This window comes from Apium graveolens, chromosome 6 (genome assembly GCF_009905375.1).
Source record: "Apium graveolens cultivar Ventura chromosome 6, ASM990537v1, whole genome shotgun sequence".
In the NCBI taxonomy this organism is placed as follows: domain Eukaryota; kingdom Viridiplantae; phylum Streptophyta; class Magnoliopsida; order Apiales; family Apiaceae; genus Apium; species Apium graveolens.
The window spans coordinates 245959291-245966875 of record NC_133652.1 but is presented as its reverse complement, the minus strand read 5'-3'; the positions used below and the strand labels follow the sequence as shown (position 1 = coordinate 245966875).

Genomic DNA, 7585 nt, shown 5'->3' with positions numbered 1-7585 from the left:
TTCGTCTTATGTGCGTCGCGAACATATAAGATAGCATGTTAATCTCTTGTGAAGCGATAGTGAATCTTGAGATTTAGAACTTGCCATGCTAGCATAGGTTCGTGTATTGTATGCATGATTAGTGGGTAACTCTAACCGTTTTACTTGCCCTGTGTAATCATCATGAATAACTTCCGCTTAAATCGTTATGTTGTCAAATTCTATAGACATATAGTGTCTCAACATAATTGATGCCTATTCAACTTCTATCTTAATTGTGGATGCTTGGTAGAATGGTATTTGTGCAACGAAAGTTGGCTTTTATCAGTTTCGTGTTGTTCGATTAATATCATCATCGTTACATGCTAAGGGTAATAACAATAACTATTGAAGGAAGTAGTAATGAAGTTATGATCTCATGTGTGTTTAATATTGTTAATTCAAGTGTTAATTTAAGTGTTTTATTCTCGTAGTTAATCGTAGTTAATAATTAGTCAATCAACCTTAAGTGTTAGTGTCTTGACATTGAGAAGTAATCATACATTGGTGAGTAAGTGTTAATTAAATACATATAGTCTGAGTCTCTGTGGGAACAAACTAGAAATCATTCTATATTACTTACGAACGCGTATACTTGCTTGAATTATTAGCGCATGCTTTGTGCCTAACAAGTTTTTGGCGCCGCTGCCGGGGACTCGGTGTTAATCTGTTTAGTTTATGTACTTGCCATCAGTGGTCATTAGGACTCATTGATTAATACTTGTTACTTATTATTTCTGGTTGTGTTTCAGGTACTTTAGCGAGCGTTTATGCAAACATGTTCTCGCACTCGCAAGAGGACTCTAGATACGGCTGAGGAGATAGACTCAGTTCTTGATATTCCGGAGAAGATAGATTTTGAAGATTCGGATAAAGAGAGTGAGCAGAAAGAACCGATAATCATGGGTGATCGTATAGTTCCAGCAGATCCAGCTCTTATGGACTTTTCTCAGCCTAAAATTGATGACATTCAGTCAAGCATCATTCATCCGGCTATTCAGACTAATACTTTTGAAATCAAGCCGGGCACTATTCAGATGGTGTAGAATTCTGTTTCTTTCGGAGGTGCTGCGACTGAAGATCCCAACATGCATATCAGGAATTTTGTCGAGATCTGTAGTACTTTCAAATATAATGGTGTTACTGATGAGGCTATCAAGCTGAGGCTTTTCCCATTCTTTCTGAGGGATAAAGATAAGGACTAGTTACATTCTGAACCAACTGGGTCCATCACTACTTGGGAAGATCTTGCGCAAAAGTTTCTGGTGAAGTTCTATCCAATGGCCAAGACTGCAGCTATGAGGAGTGCTCTTACTCATTTTACACAGCAACCAACAGAATCTATGTGCGAAGCTTGGGAGCGCTATAAGGAGATGTTGAGAAAGTGTCCACATCATGGTATGCCTGACTGGATGGTGATCACTGGGTTCTACAATGGTTTGGGGGCCCAATCTCGGCCCATGCTCGATGCAGCAGCTGGAGGCGCCTTGTGGGCCAAAAGCTATACAGAAGCCTATCATCTTATTGAAACTATGGCTGCAAACGAGCATCAAAACCCAACTCAAAGGATGATGCATGAGAAAGTAGCAGGTATTCTGGAAGTTGATGCAGCTACAGCTATTGCAGCGCAGCTCCCATCGCTATCTTTGAAGGTTGATTCTGTAGCCAACTATGGAGTCAATCAGATAGCTATGGTCTTTGAGCTTTATACAGGCTCTCATGCTATGGATCAGTGTTTTCTTATTAATGAATCTGTTCAGTATGTGAATAATTATCAGCGACCGCAGCAGCCTGTGCCAGCTACTTATCATCCTAATAACAGAAATCATCCCAATTTCAGCTGGAGCAATACTCAGAAAACTATTCAGCAACCATATCAGCAAGCTGTAAGTAAGTAGTTTAATCCACCTGGATTCCCGCAACCTCAGCAATATGCTCAAAGACAATCATATCCTCAATAAGGAGGTGCTGCTCCACCTTCTAGTGCTGATTTCGAGGAGCTAAAGTTGTTGTGTAAAAGTCAGGCTGTGTCTATCAAGACCTTGGAGAATCTAATTGGTCAAATAGCCAATGCCGTGCTCAATTGTCAACCTGGAACACTTCCCAGTGATACTGAAGTGCCAGGCAGGAAGGAAGCTAAAGAGCAAGTCAAAGCTATTACCTTAAGGTCTGGAAACGTTGCTGATGCTGAAAAAGCAAAAGATGGAGAAGCTGAAGTTGTAGATGAAGAAGAAAAACAAAAGGAGAAAGAGGCGGAACCAAGGAAGACTACCGTTGAACACACTTTTCCCGAGTGTAATACAGGGGAGAAACAACTCTATCCTCCACCACATTTTCCTAAGAGATTGCAAAAACAAAAGCTGGATAAGAAATTTGGTAAGTTTCTGGAGGTGTTCAAGAAACTTCACATCAACATACCCTTCGTTGAGGCTCTGGAGCAAATGCCTAGTTATATAAAATTCATGAAGGGTATTCTTTCAAGAAAGGTGAAACTGGATGATCTTGATATTGTTGCTCCAACAAAAGAGTGCAGTGCTGTGCTGCAACAAAAATTACCTCCAAAGCTTAAGGATCCAGGTAGTTTCACCATTCCTTGCACTATTGGCAAGTTGTCATTCGACAAGTGCCTTTGTGATTTGGGAGCAAGAATCAATCTGATGTCGTTGTCTATCTTCAAAAAGCTGATTTTGCCTGATTCAAAGCCCACCTACATGTCTCTACAATTGGCTGATCGTTCTATCACATACCCACGAGGCATCGTGGAAGACGTGTTAGTGAAGGTTGATAAGCTTATCTTTCCTGCAGACTTTGTCATTCTGGATTTCGAGGAAGCTAAGAAGATTCCCATAATCTTGGGAAGACCTTTCTTGGCTACAGGCCGTACCTTGATAGATGTGCAAAAAGGTGAACTTACTATGAGGGTGCAAGATCAGGATGTGACATTCAATGTATTCAATGCGATAAAATTCCCTATAGAAGATGAGGAGTGTTTCAAGGCGGATTTGATTGATTCTGCGGTAACTTCAGAACTTGATCATGTGCTAAGATCTGATGCCTTAGAAAAAGCCTTAGTAGGGGAATTTGACAGTGAAGATGAAGAAGGAAATGAGCAACTACAATATCTAAATGATTCTCCTTGGAGGCGAAAGCTAGACATGCCATTTGAATCTCTTGGTACTACTGATCTCAAGAATGCTGAGGGAAAGCTCAAACCATCTATTGAAGAAGCACCTACTTTGGAGCTTAAACCATTACCTGAACATCTGAGGTATGCTTTTTTAGGTGATACATCTACTTTGCCTTTTATTATTGCATCTGACCTTTCAGGTAGTGATGAGGACAAGCTCTTGAGCATCTTGAGAGAATTCAAATCGGCCATCGGATGGACTATAGCAGATATAAAAGGGATCAGTCCTTCGAATAGGACCTCTAGCTTGCGAGCTCGCCTAGCCTCCTAATCTGCAACAAGTGCACAACGTGTTCCATGTGTCCATGTTAAGGAAGTACCATGCAGATGCACGACATATAATAGAATATGAGCAGGTAAATTTACAACCAGACCTGACCTACATCGAGCAGCCAGTAAGGATAATGGACCAAAAAGAACAAGTGTTGAGGAACAAGACTGTGAAGCTGGTTAGAATCTTATGGAGAAATCAAAATGTCAAGGAGTCAACTTGGGAACTTGACGTCGCAATGAGGAATAGAAACCCCCACTTATTTTCCAATTGATTTCGGGGCGAAATTCTTGTTAGAGGGGAACACTTTAATAACTCGAATTTTTGAGACCTTGTAAAATGTTTAATGAATGACGGACGGGAAAAACTTTTGAGCCCACACTATGTAGTGCATGAGAAAATAAGTTTCGGAGTTGATATTATGATTATACGTACCAAATGAGTGTATGTAAATGCTATTAGTGTTCGAAGAAAATGAACTTTGAAAAACGACCATATTTACGACTCATCGAGAATTACGAGAATCCCAATATAATTACAAGATTAAAACCCTACGGATTTATATCCAAGTATGATAATTCAAAATATAAGGAATAAATGCGAAAGGAATTACATCGTGAACCATTTACGAGGAAGTATTACGAAAACGTTTAAGCGACCGAGCGAACGCGTAAACGATTTAATAAACGTAACGCACTAACTAACCATGGTAAGAAAGTAACCATGGTTACTTTATCAAATAGTGAGCTAGATATAGGATGATCAACCAAGGCTAATCAAATAGTGTGCTAAGGAACCTAAAATAAGTAGCTTAGCTTATAAACTAGGAAGCTACTTAGATTTTTCCATGGATTTGGAAACAAGAATAAACCTAGGATTCAATACTAGGAGAATATAAAATCAATATAAGATATCACCAATCCCATTTCCTACAAGCAACCAAGGAAGCAAGCATAAAACTCTCTCCCCTTCTTCATTTCTTCCATTCGGCTTTCTTCATCAAGGGAGGAATTCAAAATCAAAATCTCAAGTTCTATATATGGTTAAATGCTCCCATTAATTCTCAAGCTTTCTAACAACCAAAATAAGGTAAGATAATTCTTTGATCTCTTTTTATCAAGGTTTGATGGGTGAAATAAAATCAAGAAAGTTGCTAGTGAATAGTATGAATAGTAACTCTTCTTTGGTTTCTTGATTTCAATGGTGGTTTTAGGTTCTAAAAACCATACCAAGCACTCCCAAGACTCCATCATCCTCAAGAACACATCTCAAGCTTTCAAGAAAGGTAAAAATCTTAGCCCCAACTTTATTTAAAATTCAATTTCAAGATCCTTTTAGTATGTAGTTATAAACCTAGTTTTAGAGGTGATATTGTTGAAATCTTGATGTTTAGCTTTGTAGATTTAAGATTGATTGTTATTGCCTTAAGAACATGATGTTATTGAGAGGAGTTAGTTTGTTGATGATGATATGATGATTGTTGGTGGTAGTATAAAGATTTAAGGCGTAAACGAAACTCCGATCGTAAACGTAATCTCGCTAAAACGAAAAAAACATAACTTTAAGTTTCTGCAGAAAGTCCCAAAGATGTAAATGTAGTTTCTTAAAAAATAACCCTTTATTATGATATACAATGTTATAAGGATCGTTTAGGCTCTTAAATCGCTTGATTCCGATTTACGGATCAAAAGATATGGTCATTTTACTAAAAGTGATTTACGCGACAAAAACTGCTACGAATTACGAACTTTGAAAATATAAAGGATCGACTGAAGAATGTTCATAAATCATGAATTTTTACAGATTTCCTAACTGCCATAAAATTTCAAGTGAAATTAATGATTTTTCAGTTTCATAAAAATATCGGAGCCGAGACCACGTGATTAGAAACCGTAGAATCCATAAGCGGAGCCGACGGCGAAAATGAAAATGAACCTAAAATACTTAGAAAAATGAAGCGACCATGATGTGAATAAGGACTTAAAGGAATAATAAGGGTAATATAAGTTGAGAGGGTGTATAATAAGTAGCGCATGAGTGCGAGTCACCGTAAATTAGAACGGGACCTAACAAAATGGATTGTGTTTATGATTATAGATTTCCGAGCGGAACCTAGAGCATCCTCCACCTCGAGACACCCAGGCAAGTTTACGAAACCAATTCCATTTACTGTTGTGTTGTGAAAGGATTGTTTTATTATCATTGCATAAGTACCATGTTTGACGTGATACTTAGTTATTGAATTTTTGCATGATATATCGATGTTGTACGATAAGTATATATCGTGAAATGTTTAATTCCGCTATAAGCGTAACGTATTATAATAAGACCGAGAGTCGGTCGGAATTTCAAGATAAAAACCCGCGAATCATTCCGGTGATATTATAGGACGATTACAAGTCCATAGTAGTACGCTTTAAAGGGACTCGACGTCCACTTACCAATATTAAACACCTCGAGCTTTTATTAAAACGATTTCCAAAGATCGTATTCCCTCAACTATACTTTATCATTTGGACAAGAAATATTTACTTACTATTCACTTATTAGGGAGAAGTATTCTCCATTAAATATTCACTTCAATCTCAATTAAATATTAAAGTTATTAATGTATTAAACATAAATTAGTTGAGGAATATTATTTATTCTTTTAAAAGTAAACTCCTTCGAGGTTTAATTATTTATCGATTATCATTTAATTATTTACTATTTATTAGAGGGTTTATTTATGATTTAAAAATCATAGAACCAGATTTAAATTACTTTCTGATTTTCGAAAATCATTCGAATAATTTCAGATCATCGGAGAATATTACCCCGACTTATTTAATATTTTGAATATATTTTCAAGGAGAAACTTTCCCCCCTTATTTAATTATCGGTTGACAACGGTCAACTCACATCCTTAGTACTTCCTCCGAAAATTTCGAAAGTACATATATATATACATTTATATCTTAGTAAGGTAAACTGTTTCTATCAACAAGCAAAACACTTGGGGAATTTCGATGTGGTTCGAGTTCTCGAGATATGATAGAATTCTTTTTAAAAGGATAAGGGAGGGGTAGACTCTGGTACTATGTGTGCTAGATGGACTACCAAAGGTACCGCAAGCGAAGGTACTCTGTGTACTCAGGAACTTGTGAAGTATGTGTATAGCCAAAAATGGAACACGTAGCCCGAATGCGGCAAGGGTGATAACCGGGATACGATGGTGTCATCCTTCTACTAGTAGAAAAGGTTACTATTATCGTATTACGACTGATCATCGTATGTGGTGGCTCCAACGGGTGTCCTAATTCTTCCAATTGGAATTGTGATGCAATACCGTAACCCAAGCCTAGGTGCTGGGTTTACTATTAAGGTATTCGCATGATAATAAAATCCCCTAAATAATTGTTTTCATAGAAGGTGTGTATCACCAAGGGAAAACTAATTTCGAATAAAACATAAGTATCATATATGATGTTTTACATAAGTTATCATACAGTCATTTTCATATTGTACATTATTATGCTGGGCATTATAGCTCACACTTATTTTCTTAAATTGACACAACACAACAGTGAATCAAGATGCCTACCATGAGAACCACAACCAAGAAACGGGTAGGAAATGGCCAGCTGTTCCGTAGATTTTTTGGTGTTGTACCACACGTAGTCCGAATAAGCTGGATTGGTTTTCAGTTGTTTTTAGTTCGGCTTATTTATAAGTATGACTTATGTAAGGTAATAAACAAGAAACGTATATTTGACCGACGGACTAGCCTTACTTAAAGGTTACTCCCCGGTAAGATTTAATCACTTTTGGGTTGTAATAATTATCACTTTATGGTTGAATTACTCTAGCTATGAATGGTTCATTTCCAAGACAATAACCTGTAAGTGTGTGTGTGTGATAAGTGTGGGGTCATAAAGTGTGAGTATTTATATATTATAGTGTGAGGTAGGTAGGTAGTTTGTAGTAGTTTAGATGGCGTGGCCTCCGAGATTCCTGACCCCGGAATTTGGGGCGCCACATAAATGGTATCAGAGCCTTAGGTTATCAAATCTTGGAAACGATAGGATATAAAATATGTAGACATAGGAATAATCAAATAATCAATTAGA

General features: G+C 37.4%; 1 non-coding gene across 1 annotated transcript; it reads right to left on the bottom strand.

Annotated features, from left to right (window-relative positions):
• Positions 1-1313: 1313 nt before the first annotated feature.
• On the bottom strand, positions 1314-1420 carry LOC141669369 (small nucleolar RNA R71). Its single transcript, XR_012553655.1, has one exon. It is a non-coding gene; the product is annotated as a small nucleolar RNA R71 (small nucleolar RNA).
• Between the last annotated feature and the right edge of the window lie 6165 nt (positions 1421-7585).